This window comes from Chinchilla lanigera, unplaced genomic scaffold (assembly GCF_000276665.1).
Source record: "Chinchilla lanigera isolate Chin_1 unplaced genomic scaffold, ChiLan1.0 scaffold00004, whole genome shotgun sequence".
In the NCBI taxonomy this organism is placed as follows: Eukaryota; Metazoa; Chordata; class Mammalia; order Rodentia; family Chinchillidae; genus Chinchilla; species Chinchilla lanigera.
Window position 1 is genome coordinate 15505021 of NW_004955405.1, and position 19319 is coordinate 15524339.

At 42.6% G+C, this 19319-nt stretch overlaps 1 long non-coding RNA gene across 2 annotated transcripts in view; it reads left to right on the forward strand.

Annotated features, from left to right (window-relative positions):
- The first annotated feature begins 4531 nt into the window (after positions 1-4531).
- LOC102011945 overlaps positions 4532-19319 on the forward strand; it is a 39554-nt gene continuing 24766 nt past the window's right edge. For both annotated transcript variants that reach the window (XR_259379.1, XR_259378.1), the window contains exons 1-2: positions 4532-4694; positions 6711-6824. This is a non-coding gene — a long non-coding RNA (uncharacterized LOC102011945). The remainder of the gene's footprint in view (positions 4695-6710; positions 6825-19319) is intronic.

Consider the following 19319-nt stretch of genomic DNA (forward strand, 5'->3'; position numbering starts at 1 on the left):
TGTGCTTAGCGTGCACACCAGTATACTTCTGCATTTTCAAATGAACGGCCTGATGTTCTTCTCTGGCCCACTCTCCGGGCTACTTTCTAGGCTGTTGTGCTGTAAGCTAAGTCTCATTTTAGTTGAATTGCCCTGCTGATCACTACAGGTCACAGCAGGAGACTGAACTTAGTCCTGGTGATTTGCTCCAGACAGGGCTTTGGGGGAGGGTCCCATCTTAGCTGAAGCAGCTTGCATGAAAAGCCTCCGAACCCCACGTCTCTCCTCCCCGCCTCTGCTGTGGTAAATGCTGGCAGCTGATCACTGATACCTGAGCCCTTCCAAAGCCACTGTCTTAGGTGGACTCCCTCACACATAGCTGGCCTGTAGTAGCCAGTATTCAGGGGTCCTTCATTAACATCTGGTGATTGGTTCAAGCTCACTAGAGGCACCGTCATTGGGGTCGCCAATTGGGTTCGGCTCAATGGTGTCTGAAGGCTGTTGGAAATGTATGCCGCCACACCAGAGTGTGTGATGAGATTTCCTCTCCAAGGAGCGCTGTCTGTGTGGATGTACATTGCTTCAGTGACTTAAGGTCAGCTTTACTTTTTATTACTCACTCATGGCCGAAAATCTCAGTTTCCTTCTTTCTTTGGCAAGACTTCTTTCTCCTAAAGCAACTGATTTTATTCTTTGTGCTAAGGAAGAAACGTAAGACATATGCAATAACATCACATTGATTAGCTCAAAAACTCAAGGAAGGGGAAGCAGAGGAAGAGCCATTTATTTTACAACATATTTAATGAAGTCAGTTTGTCTCCATTTATGATTCTCTTAGGATGTCCTCTGCCTGGTACCTGGCGCAGTAGATCACATCTGCTCAGTGTGGATATTATGTCCTAATGACAGCTTGAATGCAGCAAAATTTGACATGATGCAGGGGCGGCTTCATGTGTCATCTTAACTGCTACTCCGATTGCCTATACCGGTTAACATGCCTCTTGCGAAAGCTTCAGAACAGTGGGGTCCTAGAGCAGCCATAGCTAATGACGCAGCAGGTGTGAGAGTAAAGGCATAGTATCCTCAATGCGGTGCCACAGGGCGGCGCTCAGACCTCAAAGGCCCTCACGGCTTTAGCTGAGCAAGTGTCTTTTGTCTGTTAAGAATTCCTGTGAATGGGATTTAATTTTATTTATCTATTTTTACTCAGAAATCAACTCTACTCTGGACTGAATATTTGTGCTACTCTGAAATTCATGTTAATCCCCTAATTCCCAATGTGATCGCATTTGGAGATGGGACCTTTGGACCACATGAGGATAGGAACCTTAGGAATTAGATTAGGGCCCCGACAAGGTGACATGACAGATATATTTTCTGTCCCTATCATAGGAAGACACAGCAAGAAGTGGCCATCATCCATGAGGAGAAAACTTGTTAGACATTGAATCTGCCAGCGCACTGATTCTGAACTTCCAGCACCACGAAAGATAAATACGTACAAGCCACCCAGTCGACAGTAGTTTGTTATAGCAGGCTGAACAAATGAAGATAAACTCCCACAAGTGATATCTGAAGAGAAGGAATGAAGTAAAATACATGCTAGGGACCACTTGCCAAAGGCGCTTTTCCAAGGAGAGTGATTATTTCCATCTATAAAGAAGTGGAGGGAGAACAATGTTCTTGTGGGAATCTCCCCTCTGACTAGGAATGTTGGTTTTTATTTTTAAGACAAAGACACTAATGAGATAGTGTTGGTAACTGGGGTGGCTTCATGAGAAAAGCCGAGCTTGTTGGAAATGAGCCCTTAGAACTGGTCAGTTTCACCAAAAGATTCCATCACTGAGAATCCACCCCACTGTGCCCATAGGGTCCACCCAGCCTGGCATGGTCAGGCTTCCATCTGACCTCTGCTCTGCCTCAGGGTATGTCCGCTTTCCAGGAGGAGGCCTTGGTGGAAGATGCTTATTAGCCTCAAGGGCCCAGAGCACACCAGGTTGCATCTTATGAAAACTCATGAAAGATTTTTAAAATATTTTTTAGTAATCATTTGTCTAAACTTAATTGAAGTGATCACTTTTTATGGAGATGTATACAATTTTGCCAACAAAAAATACTATATGAAGTCCTACCTATACATCTCCACAGCTGTTTGTTTGGTCACCCCCAGGATAACTCTGCTGATGGGATATACCACTCTTATGTTGACAGGATATACCACTCCTATGTTGACGGGATACACCACTCCTAAGGAGCCGTGCCTACAATCGCCTCTCTCCCCGGTCAGAGACAGGGACTTATGCTATTTAATAAATTCTTTGCAAAACAATGAGATTGTACCTAGCAAGTATGTTAGAAAACTGACAAAATTATATCTTCCTGATCATTGTAGGGATTTTAGCTTTTTTCATGGTTAAAATTTTATTAAGGAATTATCTGGGCACATTAGCTCATGCCTATAACCCCGACACTATGGAAAGCTGAGGCAGGAGGATCCCAAGTCCAGCCTGATCAACCTAATGACTTAGTGAGACTCTGTCTCAAAATTTTTAAAAAAGGAGGAGGAAGAGGAAGAGGAAGAAAGGAAGAGGAAGATATAGCTCAATGCAAAGGCCTTGGGATCCTGGGCTCAATTCCCAGTACTGAAAAATAATTAAAGAAAAGAAAAGAAATAGAAATGCTCAAGAAAGGCTTTGATGAAAAAAAAAAAAAAAAAAAAAAAAAAAAAAAAAAAAAAAAAAAAAAAAAAAAAAAAAAACTAAGAAAAACCTGGAGACAGTTGTTACATATAATAGCTTACATAATTTGCCTGGCAGTAATAGTTAATCTCTTGATACTATTAATTTCATTAAAGCCAGCTTTTATATTCATCATCATTCAATTTATTTCTGGCAAATATTTAGATTCTGAATTGCTGCCCTATATAAAGTTATGGTATATCTCCTGTTTTCAATCTTGTCCCTTTTCTCCTAAATGTTGCGGTAAACGGCAAGCCATCGCATAAGGTGTTTGATGTTGACTGAGTTAGCATGAGTCCTAGGCTGTAAATAAATCATAAATGTACCATCATTCATGAATTATTCATTTTGTTTGTGCTTCCTGTAGAACACTGTACCTTAAAATCAAATCTGAGCTACTGTAATCTTAGGTACAATAGTTTCAGATCATTAAAATAACTGGTTATTCCGCTTTGTGGCAAGATGTTAAACATCTATGTCCTCATAAAGGTTCTTAACGCCTGGGAGAAAGAGCAGTCTGCCCTATACTGAGTAATGCCACAGAAACCATGAGCAGCTAAAAGAAATGGTCCTAATATAGTGGAGGTACATGTTTCTAATAGGGCTTTTTCCTTTTTTAGAAATGGAAAAGACCCATACCTAGCTTACTAAGTACCCTACAGTACCCTAAGTACCCTTACTTCATTCAGAAGTTGGGTGAAACAGATGAAACATATTTTTCCAAAGAAACAAGATGCGTGGTTCTGTTCCCAAGCTCGCACAGGCTATTAACTCCCAAGTTACCATCAATATGGGACTAATGCTAATCCAGAAAGTCACCAGACATAGAAGTCTACTTCCGTGCAAGTGTGTTTGGGATACCAACGCAGAATTTGGAAGATCAGCTCATTCATTACTCCTTTGTTCCTGTCTTTCACAGCTATTAAGTTGCATAGTCCTGAGTCTGTTCCAGACAGGAAAACAAGAAGCTTATGGTGTGGGTGCGCACTGTGTGGGAAGCTGGTTCTTAATTCTAGGGGTCGACTCATTCAAAATCATGTTTCCTGTGTGTTTGCTGTGCATAGAGTTTGTAGCAAGGTAGTCTATTCCTTTAGTTCTTAAAGGGGTCTTAGAATCACCCTGAGATTCGCATTAGCAGGTGTGCAGAAGGCCCGAGTGGAGCTTCTGGCCAGCATATTCCCTGAGCACCCTTCCTCTGTCCTAGTCCCAGGCACTCTCCCAACAGGCAGAGGAAGGGCAGGTTCTCCTGCTCACGGGGCTCCATTAATACCTGATTTTAAACTCAAAATTCCTCTCTTGTCTGATGTTCCTGGAAACACTACCTTCTCCTCCTCTGGAAACATTTTCTAATTCTTGCTGATAGGGCCAAGAGCCACACAGAACAAGACCAGACCTTCTGACACAGGAATCTTTATTGGGCGTGAAAACGACACCATGGGCTGCCCAGCGGACTAGGACAGCCCCGAGCTGAGCAAAGCCTGGGGTGTGTAAGCTATTTTCAGGGGAGGGTGTCCGCAGGCCAGAACATTTTCCGGGGGGTGGGTGTCTGTGGGTCAGAACAGCCCAAGCGGGGTGGGGGTCATTAGTCAGAGTTGAACATCTGGTTCTGCCAAGGCGGAGGAGGGCGGGTTGGCTTTTGTTGAGGGGAATTGCAGGGGAACAGGTGAAGAGGAAGGAGTTTTTACTATTGAGAGTTGAAGTCTCCCGCGGGAGGGGGCGTGGTTTGCCTTATGACATCACCTGTCACCCATGAAAAAGTGAATGCTGACCCACAATTAGAGAGATTTTTGATTTTTTTTCTCTAGTCTCTCTTTTTCCCTTTCAATCTCTCCCTTTCTCTTTCCCTTCCCTCTCTCTCCCTCCCTCCCTCCCTCAATTGTTCCAAATGGAAAGGTCCTAGAGAGGCTTGATACCCAAGGAGCCGCGCAAGCCCCACCTGTGTTTCAGAGGATGGCCTTCTCCAGGCTTCTGCAAGAGGTGAGCCTTGCTGGTTTGAATCAGAAGTTGTCTGCTGTTTGCTCTTTCCTGAACATGCTGAGGATTAAACCCAAGCCTCACACATGCGAAATAAGTGCTCTACTGCTGAGATACATCCCTAGCCCCAGAAGTTGTCTACTGTTCTGTCATAGAAGTCTGGGTGATGTCCTTAAGGCCAGAGGGTGGAAAAAGATGGACTCAGGACTATGCGACTGAAAAAGTGGGTCAAGAATCACACCAGGCATCCTGAATCATGTGCAGGCCCTGGCAGACTCCAAACAGTTAATTCATCTACTTGTTCTGTTTCGTTATCAAACACTTGCTGCATGGGGAGGGCTGTGTAGGGCTGTGTAGGGCTCTGAGGGTTACAGAGAAGAAAGACTTGGTTTGGCCCTGAAGGAACAGTGTAGTAGGAGATAGTCATGGAAGTGAATGCTCACAAACTAAACACAGTGGGTACAAAGCAGGTATGCACCTGAAACTAACTAAATACAGTGGTGGTACAGCAGGTATGACCATGAAACCAAGACAGAGATCCTTAGCTCTGTTCAGCTATTCCTTGCTTTGAGGGAGGGGGTAAAATTCTATTTTAAGAGGAGGCAAATTACAGCCAGGAGCACTCCAGGATTCTAGCTCCAGGGCACGATGTGTGTCCGTTTGTCTTCAATTTCCTCACAGTAACGTGATAGGGATGAAGAGGGTACCTCTGGGGTCCTTGTCAAGGGAGGAGAACATTTGACCTGGGCTGAATTCTAACCCGGCCCTACAGTACCTCAGTTTAGCAGTTGTTCTCTGGGCTTCTGTTCCCTAACTATTAAATGGGACAAAGAATCCCTACCTTTCAAGATTGACAGGAAGTCAATACAGATTAAACGTTCTAGTTCTTCCTTCTTTTCACTCATGCCTATGATTCTGTGAATATACATCTCCAGTCACAAAAATTTTAGGTCAGATCATGATGAATCTCCCCGTGCAGCCTCCACAGTTTATGCATGAATGTCTTTTCCAATGTAATTGCAGGCTAGGGATTCTCAGACTTTTGCTTTGGTGCTTTTGTGTACATTATGCCTGCTAATATCAGGGGTATAAATCAGGGACCATTTTTAAAAAGCTAAAGTATATTGAGTATCTACTATGTGGATTAAGGATTGTACACAGGTTTCTGTTACCTGTAATCTCACCATAGGTTTATAAGATAATTACTCTTACTATTCCCACTTTAAAAATATGGGAAATGAGATGACTGTACTTACTTCTCAGGCTATACAGCATTTGAAAGGGCCAGGGTCTAAAATAAGTCCATTCGACCTCAGAGCCCATGCAGCAGGGCACCCTGCATCTATAGGAAGCTCTTCCCCGGCTGGGGAGGAGATGCTTTCTTTCCCATTGGAGGTAACAAGGATCGTTTCTAAGTAAGATGGGAAAGTTCTAGTGTTGGGGGTTTCTATAAAGCTAAGAAAAAGCAGAAAGAAGCTTCAAATATGCTTGCTTGTTGGGTGAACATGTTCTGCTGAAGAAAACAGAAAATCTGAAAAAGTATAAGGGCATCATAGGATGGAAAAAGCAGATGTCCAGGATTGTTCCAGAAGGCTCCACCAGAACTGGGGAATGGGAATTTAAAAGAGCCAGTTAGGGCTAACAAAAACTGGTGTCAGGTTGTGCAGCCTTCCCCATGAAGGGATAAACTCCTTCTTACTAGAGGTAATTCAAATTGAAGAGGGCAATGGGGAGAGGATGCACAGCAGAAAGACCAAAACACCACACACACACACACACACACACACACACACACACACCACACACACACACACACACACACACACACACACAAATGCACACAAGTACACACACATACACCCACATACAGGCACTGGATCTAGCCGATGGAAGTTTAAAACTTGCCTCTGCCAAGGGGTGATTTACAACACTGTCATGGCCATGTAGGTTGATTAAAAATAGTTTATTGGGTCTTAAATATTAATATAGTGAAAATCTTTCACACTGGCTGTTGCATAGGGCCTTTACTGAACGTCCAAGTGTGCTCCATCCCACTACTGGCAAGCCTGATGTCCAGGACCTCTCCTAGGCCCTCTCCGCACCCCACCCTGCTGCTCCCCAAGTTACTGCCAGGTGAGTAGCTGGCACAGAAGCAGACCTCCAGGAGCCTCCATGTCTGAGTCAAAGTCTGTCCTCATTAGCTGGTATCTTGAGAACTTGTGGTTAAAATTTTTCATCTTAGTTCTGGCTCTCCCCTCACTCCCTACCACACTGGCTGGAGACAGAATCGTTAACTTTCTGGCCTCGGTTTCCTTCCCATGTAAATGAGAAGTGAGATTACCACCTAACTTGCTGATGGGATGTGAGAATTAAATGAGAGTATAAATTAAATTTCTGGCGTAGAGAAGGAGCTATTATTATTATTATTATTATTATTATTATTTGTTTTCTGAGACAGGGTCTTGCTTTGTAGCCCCATATTTGCAGCAATCTGGCCTCACATTCGCAGCCATCCTGCCTCAGCCTCTCGAGTGCTGGGATTACAGGTGTGAGCCAGAACACCTGGCTAGAGAAGGGGCTCTTATTAAATGAGGTCGTCCTTGCAAGGCATTCAGCACTATGCATACAATGAGTACTGTGTAGATACTAAGCATCGTCATTAGTATTATCTAGTGGTTATTATTAATATCACAGTAAGTCCCTGGCTTATGAACGAGTTCTGTTCCTGGAGAACATCTGTAAATTAGATTCATTTGGACAAAGCCTTATGCACCTTTGACAGAAGTATACAGTGGATTTATGTGCTTTGCACTTCCTGGCAGTCCCCTCCACATCGCCACTGCTTTTCCTCTTGCTCTGGGCTCTGACTGAGCGTTATCCCACCGCACACTATCGGCTGTGCAGTGAGCACACCGCAGTGACCATTTCTGGCCGACATATGAACTACTTTTGTGATCTGTTCACATCTATGATCTTCATAATATTATGTCTGTTACGTCTGTGAAAGTGCAAAACTCAAATGTTCCTAAACCAAGGACTTACTGTACGGATGTCTTCTAGTAAATCTCCCACTGACTGGGAGGTGAAAACAAATGACATCAGGGGCTGGGGACTTAGCTCAGCAGCAAAGCGCCTGCCTGGCAAGTGCAAGGTCGTGAGTTCAGTTCCCGGTACCAGAGGAAAAAAAAAAAAAGAAAACAAATGACATGTGCTAACTCAGAAAACTCTGTACCTGTATGGCAGGTGACCTTCCACACCTCTGATACAGGAATCTGATGAGCTATCAGAGAATGTGTTCATGGAAATATTCACTCAAGCTTGTAACTCATGTTTTTCTGTTACTAACGGCTTTTCCACATGCATCTGCACACTCAGGCAGGGTTGGCCATTAGAGGGCCAAATAAATACTGTCTATCTCTACAAGAGCAGGCTTGGGAAAGCTCTGATTGTGTCCAGATGGCTTTTGCTATTTTTGTGTATCTGTCCAGCCCCCAGGATTACAACTATGTCATCAGCATGGAATCAGGCCAGAAAAAGGAGAATTCAGGTCCTTTTTTTTGCATAGCCTTGTAATTTGCACATGCCATTTAGGACCTTGTAGAGAAAACTGGAACGATCTTCATTTGCCTTTGCTCTACTCCACGTGATTAGCAATCATGTGCCTCTGGAACTCCCGCGTACCACAGCCAGGCAGCATTCTGCACTGGTAACTATGCTGATGGAACAATACCCTCCTAATCAGGTGCCTCTGTTCAATATAAATGTCCAAAAGTAAATAAATTCTACACGAGCTCATATCAAAGAAATCTAGCTACTATATTTCCTAATCTTGTCTTTTGTAGCCCAAGCTCTATCGTCCTGCTTTCTGCAAATTCCCAAGACATCTTGCTAATTTGTCACTGGCCAATTCACTGTCTCCCACAGGAAACTGATCTTTCAAAGCCTACTCTGTTTTAGAATTCAGAATTGTGTGGATTTTTAGAAAGGTACTATGGTACCTAAACTGTTTTTTCAATAACATACCCAACTGGGTCTGGAAAGTACCCATAATTTATAAAAATATAGTCCTATTCAACTAAATGGGATAAAGACCCTAGGTAATCTCTTAACATTTCAGATCAGATTTTGCCTGATCTGAATGTAGATTTCCACAAATTTGTAAGGATATTTTTTTACATCATTTTTCCTTTTGAAATTATAAATAAAGGACTATGGACTTGTAATAACAATTTGGTTGAACAGACAGCTTTGTGGGGGAAACAACTTTTCCCTTATATGTTTTCTTCTAAGTCAAATAGAGGGCCCGGCATGGTGGTTCACACTCGTGATCCCAGCACTCAGGAGCGTGAGGCAGGAGGATCTTTATGAATTTGAAGCCATTTGGGGCTACATAGTGAGACTCTGCCTCAAAAAAAGAAAAGAAGTTTCAAATGGAGTCTTGTTGGTTACCTCCCGGCCCTGTGCTCAGGGAGGAGAGAATTGGAATTACTTTTCCTGGGGAAAATAAACTGGGAACTCATCACCATTTTCTATTGGAAGAGAATAGGTAAGTGGCTTTGCTATGGTCTTCTGCCTAATTTAATTACAAATTGCTCTTTTTGCCTCAAAATTTATTACTGCTCTTAATAATGGTAATGATATTTTGACCTCTTTTACTTTCACTTTTTTTTTTTTTTTTTGAGACAAGATCTCGTTATGTAGCGCAGGTTGGCCTTGGACTCACTGTGTAGCCCAGTCTGGTCTCGAACCCATGGCGATCCTCCTGCCTCAGCCTCCGGAGTGCTGAGATTACAGGCATGCACCACCACACCCAGGCTCACTTTGTTTCGTTATTTGGTTGGTTTAAAACTTAAGTGAGAAGAAGTCTTACTGTTCTGAGACTCTAACCTTTGGCTGAAAACTGAGAAATTAAAACAGAATTTTGATTGAAAGAAATATACCTGTGAAAAGGATTTAAGTAACTTTAGAATTTAGATTGAGATGTGTGGACAGGGTCTTTGACATTATTGATTTGGGTTTCCCTTAAGGCAGACAAGTTTCAACAGTTATGGTTTTAACTAAGTCTTCTGGGCACAAGAATTTAAGGAAACTATCAGTTTGTTTGTTTTTTTTTAAACCTTAGGGTTGTTTGTTTGGGGTTTTTTTGTTTTTGTTTTTGTTTTTTTGAGACAGGATCTCACTATGTAGCTCAGGCTGGCCTCAAACTTGTGATGATCCTTGTGCCTCAGCCTCTTGAGTGATAGGACCATAGGTTTGCACCACCACACCTGGCTCTAACCTTAGATCTACCCAGGTACCTGGATCCCCAGTCCAGGCTAACTCCTTTCCCCTTTTATTGTGCTTGTATTTTTGGACACATTTCTTCACTGTTTTTAATCTGTTCGTATAGTTGGCCTCTTCTATGGTACTTGGGCTGTTTTGAGAGCTGGGGTCATTGAATCCCAGTATCTACCATAGAGTCTGATATTTAGTGGACACTTAAATGTTTGCTGAATGAATGAAGAGACACTGCTGTGCAGTCTCCCGGAGAACAGACTTTCATCCTGGCCATGCGTGCTGTAAACTCCAGCCTCACAAGGTGACACCACGCAGGGAAAAAGAATTCAGACCACCAAGGTGAAGAGTGATGACCACTGAAATTTTATGGCCTGCTGCCCTGGTTTTAGGAACAGATAAATTAAAAATAAGATGAAAGAAAGGGACTGAGGGAACAAGTATCACCAGGCCTGTGAGTGGCATGTTTTCTTTTGTCTTTTTTTTTTTTTTACAGATGACAGAAAGTAGCCAAAATTATTCAAAATAACTCATAGCCTCATCAAATGTTATTTTTAAAAGGAAGAAAGTAGCGTAGAAGGAGCCTGAGAACACGTGTGAGGGTGTGTATGAGTGAAGAGGGCGTGGGAACTTGCAGTGGAACAGGACAGCTTGCTCAGAATGACAAAGAAACTGCCGGGTGTGGTGGCACATTTGGGAAACTGAGGCAGGAGGATTGTTTCAAATTTGAGGCCAGCCTGGATAATCCATCTCAAAAATAAAAACACCCCCCCAAAAAACAACCAGCACCAACAACTACAACAAAAAAGAATGGCTAAGAAACAGAGACAGAGAAAGGAAGGGGAAGGGATCTAGGGGTCCACAGAGCACACAGCATGAGAATAGGAGGTTTCTCATTATCGCAGATGGAGTAGAAGCTTTCAGAACAAAAAGCAGTAAAACAATAACTTCAAAGAGGTTAAACAAACATCCCTACCTGCCTTTGAATGAGGGCCTGGTTCTTGATAAGAGGCTACAGTGATGAGACACACGAGGCACTTCAAGGGGTCCCAGGGATTAGAACTTTTTTCTTGAAATTTCAAGGCCTTTCTCTGGTGAGTGGGAACACCCAGGTCTAGCAGTGTCAATTATATAGGGTGCAGTAAGGAAGAAATTATTACAGCAAAGGGGCCACATTTCACAGAGGACATTGTAGGACTCCAGAAGTGTATTTCAAGTTTGGAGCAAAAAGCATTTTGGAATTTTGCAGAAAAAGTATCTGAGTTGTAGACAACAGTGTTTAAGGGTCCTGGATACTGTGGGCTCCTTCTAGAAATTCTTTTCAGGTTCTTGTTCTGAAAAAAGATTTGAACAAGAAACTTGCAAGAGGTGGTACAGTTTTATATTAATGAAAGATAGGAAAAGAAGTATGCTTTGCAAGATTAGAGTAGACCACCACTGAAAGAGCTTACAGTGGCCATGAGGTTAGGGGTGGCTATCTTTTCTATCCTCCAATCTGACTTCAGATCTAGGCCATCTTATCAAAAACCTGCTTGATCTCATGCCAGAAGAATTGATGATAACATTTTCTGACTGGTCTCAGTTGCAGGGCTTGAGTACTGTCTTCTGCACAGTGTCCTGTACCTCTGTGATTGGCAGGTACCTCTACTTGCCCAAATGGCTGGCTATACCCTAATCTATCTCAGATGAGATCGGGCATGTTCAGGGTGCTATGGCCATAGACTGACCTCCTATCTTAACAGTAGTCTTCACTCACCTGCAGTTTGTCTTTCCATGTTTTCAGTTACCTAGAGTCAACTGTGTGAAACTGTTAAATGGAAAATGCCAGAAACAAAAATATGATGTTTTAAACTGTTCACTGTTCTGACTAATGTGAGAAAATCTCATGCTGTCCTACTCTGTCCAGCTTAATGTGAATCATTACTTTGTCCTGTATAGCCATGCTATATATGTGTGGGGAACTGCACAGACTGAGTCAAAGCCTGGAAAGTCTGAGGTCACCTGAGGACATGAACCTACTGTCTAATGCAGGCACAGAGTGGGATATGCTATATAAGGATTGAGAACTGTGCGTGTGCTGGTTAGGCCAGTGTAAAAGAATGTAAATACGTGATAACAGCATGTATAAGAACAAAACAAGAAAGACACAGGCTGCTCTTGCTCTGCTCTGCTCCCTGCTGCCTGCTGTTGTTGCTGATGTCATGCACACAAATGTTCTTTAACCTGGGAACCTCACCCACGAAAACCTCCTTTGGGCCCCCCGAGTGGGCCGACAATATGCCACCTGCCAGTTAGTCACTTTGTACCCTTTTGGTTATCAGATTGACTCTCAAGATATCAAATACTTGTGCTTAAATGATTGTTATTGTACTTATCCATGGCTCAAAACTATAAGAGTAATGGTGCTGACAATTTATGGGTAAGAAAAGCTGCAAAGCAATTCCTTTAATGAAAAGGTGAAAACTCTAGACTTAAGAAGGAAATAAAATACCATATGCAGAGGTTGCAAGGATCTATGATAAGAATTATTAAATTTTATTAATCATCACATTATTAAATTTTCTTATCTGTGAAATTGTGAAGAAGGAGAAAGGAATTTGTGCTAGTTTTGCCACCACACCTCACATTATTAAAGTTACGACTACATTGTATGAGAAATGTTTAGTTAGTATGAAACATTTATATGTGCATTAAATTTGTATATGCATATAAGAAAAATAATACAGAGTCTGTCAGTCTCCACAGCTTCAAAAATCCACTAGGGGGAAAAAATCCACTGGGGGGGTGGTCACAGAATGCATCTCTTGTAGGTAAGTGGGCCTATTGTTCACCTTAAATTTAATCTTGGCCAGAGTGTGACTAATTTGAAGATGACCTGAGAAATAAATTGCAAAATTTCCCTAAATATGGAAACTTAAGGATTCTGTTTGATGACTAAACCTGTGGTTTCAATGACTAAACAACAGGAAGAACAGAGGCAAAGGAAATGAGAGAGAGAAAGAGAAAAAAGAAAGGGAGGGTTGAGACTAGAAGGGAACAAACAGGAAAATATTTGAGATGATGGATTATTGTTGGAAAAGAAAGGAAGTAGAATTTGAGAGGGTTCAGTAGTTTTGTTACAAGTAGATAAGGCTTGATATTCTTCAGTGTCTGTGGGACTGAGGGGACTATAGCCTATGGGACATCTCAAGCTTGAAATGAGGTGGTTTGTCCAAAATGTAAATTCCAGGGTGCAAGTGCCTTACCCTGATTTGTAGTCATCCCTAAGGTAGGAGCACATACCTGTGAACAAGAGCTTCAGCTCAGACTGATGCAGATGGTCTCCACATGGACCACTCTGAGAAATATAGGCATAGAGTCAGGATTCTGTCTTAATGATTACAAGAAAAACATGTTGTGAATGCAACCGTAAGCATATCCTCCAAGTCAGAGGGTTAAGTCATAGGCCTCTGCAGAGTTTGCCTTTGGGTCCCATCCACAACTTTCTGCCCATTTCTGTATCCTATCTTGTAATGAGCACCCCCAAACCTTCTCACTACTTAGATATCAATGAAGTCTGTGGCAGAGCATAAAAGCTATTTTCTCTCATGTGAACCGTTATTCTAGCATACTGTGGAACTGGGTTTGTTCGTCTGTTTTCCCCCACGGAGGTGTAGGAATTACATACATTTCTGGGTTCAGCAAGGCAGAAAGCACCAAAAAGTTGACCAGTACTTGAGTATGAGGCAGCTTCATTTCTGCACTGTAAAAACAAACAAACAAATCTCCCAGCTGGGTGTGGTTGCACACATCCGCAATCCCAGCACTGGGGAGGCTGAAGGAGGAGGATTGCAAGTTTAAGGCCTGCTGGGCTATGTTACGTGGTGCTGTCTCAAAAATCCAAACAAACAAATAAACAAACAGAAGTTCCCAAATAGTCGGAAATGTAATTATTTATACCAACACTTACCATCAAACAAATTAAGTCTTCCCACATAGTCCAAATATAATTATTTATACCAGCAACTGTTATATAATAAATTGAAGTGGCCAAGAAAAGACCTATAATAAGTGCCAAAGAAAAGTCACTCAAGAGGCTGCAGAACATACACATGGCCCTAAAGGGAGTGGGACCCAGACAACCTGTCTACTCCCACTGGTGTTCATAATATGTATTTAGAGATGAAGTCCATTTCCTTTTGTCAAAAATAGGTTTCTTTAATTAATATTCTTTTAATAGTATGTCCAAAGAAATAAATGGATCTGAAGGCAATTTAGTTTAACAGATATTTCTGGCTGTCACCGGCTAGCCTGGGCTCTTAGCTACATGTAAACGGAAATCATACATGGGCCAGGTTTAAGGCTGAAAGAAAATAAAAGTTTATTATAGGAAAGAAACAGACACAGAAAGCAGGAACGGCCACTCTCCAGACAAAGCAACTGGCTATTCCATAGATAGTCGAGTGTGTAAAGGAGGCATTTATGAAAATGTGGTTCTTTATGCCAGGAAGTGCATGAGCTTGCTCCAGAAGTACAATTGCAAGCAATCACCTTGAGGAGTCACCGAGCCCACCCCTTACAGGAAAAAGCCCAGTTCTCTATTCATGTCCGCTTGCTACATGACTCGCTTACCAATTTTACCTGAACAATTCTCATTGGCTGACCATAGTATTGTCCCACCTCAGGCCCACCTTGTGATTTCTGATTTTTCCCCACCTTGGACCCACCTCACCTCATAGTTTTGCTCTATAAAAATCCTTGAGAAAGACAGGTTTTTCTGGGCAAACACTCAGGTCCCCTTCTATCTCTCTCAGACAGAAGTTTCTTTCCCTCAATAACTACATTCTGCTCTTAACTTCCATTGTTCCTAAAATTCATTCTTTGCTTTTATAGAAAATGAACTTGTCCCAGATATCATTCAGGTTGGGAGTTTCTTTCCCATATATCACTGTTGCAAAATAGCTCAGACAAGTGGATTCCTCCTTGAGATAGGAATGTGTTTTGTTCTCAGTATGTTTCAGCTCTCCCCACACCCAAAATGATCAGACTCATCAGTCCTTTGCCTCAGGGAAGTGTGGAGAAGGACATTCTATAGTATTTCAATGTATTACCTTTTGGGACTTTGAGCCTGACCAAGCCATATGATTGTTTGATTCTGGAGGAAGTCTAGCAAAAGCATTAGTGTCAAAGGAAATGACAGCAGGATCTTAGTCCCAGTGGAAAGCCCTGGGACAACACTAGATGCTTTGCTGAGATATGTCCAAAGGAATGATAACACGATGGCTAACTAAGTCAAAGTCCAGTTCCTGTGATAATTAAGCTGTGTTGTCCTCACTAATCCTGTTAATGATTCCTCCCACTTCCCTGTTGCTGCTTTTTGAGTGTATCCCAACAAAAGGCTAAAGAAAATTGTAATCAAGGCTGCAGTCCCCTGATCCCATAACTTTGTTGGTAGGTTTTTCAGTGCAAGTAAAAACAGAACAAAGTAAAAAATGCCTTTATTGCAGGCATGGAGAAAAATCACAGCAGAAAGGAGGGATGTGGAGCTTCTGAAGGCCTGGCCAGGGGAGCAAAGGCTGTATAGGGCCAGGCTGGGGGTGGGGTTTAGGGGATAGTCTGTGCTATTTGACGGGCAGTGATTGGACAGGGGGTGGGAAGAGGGAAACAGGATGCTGTAAAAAAAGGAAGTAGAAAGTTGTAATATGACCAGGGAGGAGGAAGGCGCAGCCTGCCACAAGGCCTCCAGTGGGCTGTCCATATTGGCTCCCCACCATGATGACTTAGCAGAATTTTTATTCAGGCAGAAAACCCATCTTTTGTCTCTCTTGTTTTTCTTTACATCCACCACACCTTGCTCTCAGGACCTGTCACCCCAGACCATACATCAACAGGGAAGTTTGTGTTTTAGGGAAGAAAGTAAAAAGACAGGAAGAAAATTACCTCTTCTATCTTTTGTGGAAGGATTTATGATTTTCTGTGTGAAAATACTAGGTATACAGAAAAAACAGGCAAAAAGAGAAGAGTACCTTTGAGAGCCAGGAGATTAGAGAGCTTTCCCCAAATGGAAAAGGAATAGAACTCAGCTGGATCCATGAGTATCTGGAACTTCCTCTTCCTCTTAAGAGCACTATAAATGGGTGAAAAGAGCTTGGAGGGAAAGAACTAAGGCTCAGAGAGAGGATATATTCCAGCCAATGGGCTCTCTTCAAGCAATCACAAAGTCCTAGCTGAGGACAAATGATGAGCTAGAAGCTGAAGGCCCTAACTGTCATTACCCAGATTCAGTTGGATACCCTTCAGGTTGCTTAATTCTCATTCATCTCTAGAGAAGATTGTATTTTCCACTAATATGAAGGGGCTGGGACTTCAGATAGAGACAGTACATGTTTTAATTGACATGTATTGACCTTGTGAGCTTGCTGTTGAAAATCACTGTTAGGCTAGACCCTGCATAGCGATTGAGACCACCAGGGCAGGCAGGATTGAAGTAAAGAGCAATATCTTTATTTCAGGCTGGGTGCAGCCTGGGCCAAGGGCCAGAAAGCCATTGGCCCTGAACAAAGGAAGGGATTCTACTTTATAGACTACTTTGGGTATGGGAACGGGGAAATCCCACTGAGGAAGGTGGAAAATTTAAGTTTCTCAGGGGTGATTGGTGGGTCTCGTGCCTCTTGGGGAGGGAAGTGCAGGAGGACATTGGCATGTTGCTGATTTGTAGCATGGCATTCTATAGACCTATGAGGTTTCCTGTAAGCCTGAGAACTAGGCCTGGGAACCATCCTGGTAAACAGATTTACTTCAGTCTCTCAAGGTGAGTGAGGGGCTTTCTGTTTGAATAGACTGGTTGTCTGTCAGAGGTTTTCTCCTCATGTTGGGCGAGGTACAGTGTGAGGGACATAACAATCATGCCCATCACAGTAAGAAAAGAAACAACCAAATTGCAACTGTTTTCATAAATGTGACACAAGAGATGCATGTTAAGAGGTTGAGAAAAAGAAATCGTAAGATAAGGGTCACCAGTAAATTACTTTATGGAGGAGCTAGGATGTGAGATAGATTTTGAATGATATGTAAAATTTCAATCAGCAGCACAGATGGATGGATCGGCATCCTGGTGCAGAAGGTATTTTATTCAGTTAGCCAATGAATGAGACAGCTAGCTAGGGGAAGGGCCTGAGATGGTTGGGCAATCAGCCATACTGGGAATTACAATTAGAACAGACAGCAAAGTAAGACTTTGGGCCAGGAACAGACTTCCTTAGGCAGCATGGGACACAGCCTACTCACTACTAAAGGGAGGTGTAGCCGGTTCCCACCTAAGTTTCTGAATTTCTAGAAATTATAATGCAAATTAACCAGTTTTTTTTCTAAGGTCCCAGTTTCCAGGAAACTCTACACATTGAAGAATTGGGTTAGAAGCCTGAGGTCCAATTGGTTATTTTAAAGACACAGAACAACCTGTTATACGTGGCCACTAAACAACTGAGCTGCTTATCTATAATTACCTCTGGATAGAGAGGCCACGCACCACCACACACCATTTGGGACCCCTCCCGGAAACCCAGGAGCTATACATTCTACTTTCAGTAAAACTCTGCTAACCTCCTACCTGGGTTAACAACTTCATTCTTTGATGTTTGTGGAACCGTGAGTCCAGCACTCACATTATCACCAGGGAAAAGCAACAGTGTCAGCAGCTACATGGAGTCGGGGAAAAGGGCTTGACTTGACTGCAGTTGTCCACAGAAGGTGCTACAAGGATATCAGAGAGGAGAAAGGCAATTGAGCAGGCTTGAGTGAGAGCTGCTTGCATTTATTTTGTCAACAACAAGAATACATTGGCACTTTTAGCTGCATGTTATGGCGCACTCAGGCGGCTGAGGCAGGAGAACTGTAGGAGTTTGAGGCCAGTTTAAACTATATAATGAGTTCAAGATCAGAATGGACTGCAGTATGACCCTCTCTCAAAAAATTAAAGACAGGGAATACATTGGCACTTTTTATGGAGCGCTACTGTAACTGGCACAGAAAATTAAACTAAACATTAGGTTTTTTTTTTTTCCTTTAGAGACAAGCAACTTTTGCAAACTTTCTTAGATCTAGGGCATAAATGCCACTCCCTTCTCTTCTCAGCTCAGATGAATGGATAGAATGCAGTTGCCAGCCTTAAGCAGTTGGGACTGTTTCCTTTCCACAGGAAAGGGAGAGCCCTGAAGGTATCTGAGAACCGTAAAACAAGCCCGGAAATGTGATTACCTGTTTCACTCCTGTGCCTTACGATAGAAGACCCTCACACCCCTGCACACAGTGAGACGGTTATTTGAGGCAAATGAGGCCCCTCCAGCTCCTCAAATTCCCGGTAGCAGGTAGGACCTTAGGCCCCTCTAAAAGCAGCCTGGAACAAAGGGCCCATGGGTCCTGTGATGGGTTTTCACCCATACAAAATTCTGCCAAGCCATCATGGCAGCGATCCAACATGGCGTGGGGCTCAAAAAGACAATGTGTCCCACTCAGACTGACTTCCGCCTTCTTCCTCTTCCCACCTGACCTCTTCTTCCCGTTTTCTTTTGCACATGCGCGTCTACCCTTTCCTAGTCCTTGCCTGTAAAGTCACCTAAACCTCTCCGATCACCTCCACCTCCAACCTAGCCCAATCTATTCTTTGTTTCCCAACCTCCCCCTTCAGAGGGTCCTTGCATCTCTTTAGCAGCCCTCCTGTGCCCGGCAATAAAGGCTTTCTTTACTTGTGTTCTTTACCTTTGTTTACCTTTTTTCTGTCTCTCACTCCCACCAAATCTAACATCCTCCATCCTTCTTTTTGGTACCGGGAATCAAACTCGCACCAAACCTAACATAAAGTCTTCTGCCCTGTGTATGTCAGTAATAGTTCCCAGCAGAGATAAGAATGCCTTCACAAAGCCATGCTTAGCGGGAGCACGGAGATCTGCATTCTAGCCTTAATTGGTTATTACGCAGGTTAATAGCCTGAACTGGTCCTTTAACTAGGGCTGTGTCTCAGATTTTTTACCATCAAAATGAGAATTGGTTCAGATCACTATTTGCTAGAATACAATATTATTAGCTATATCCTTATGTTGTACATTTGATCTCTAGATTTACTCATTCTAAGTAACTATTTTCGTACCCTTTGGCCTTTGGCTTCCCATTTCCCACTCCTGTTGTGCTCTTTTCTTCTATGTATTCAATCTTTTCTGTTTGTGATGTTTCATTTTAGATTCCACATATAACTGAGATCATGTAGTGTTTTCCTTTCTGTGTCTGGCTTATTTCGCCTAGTGCAGTGTTTTCTGCCTTTCTTTTCTAAGGATGAATATAATTCGATTATATATATATATATATATATATATATATATA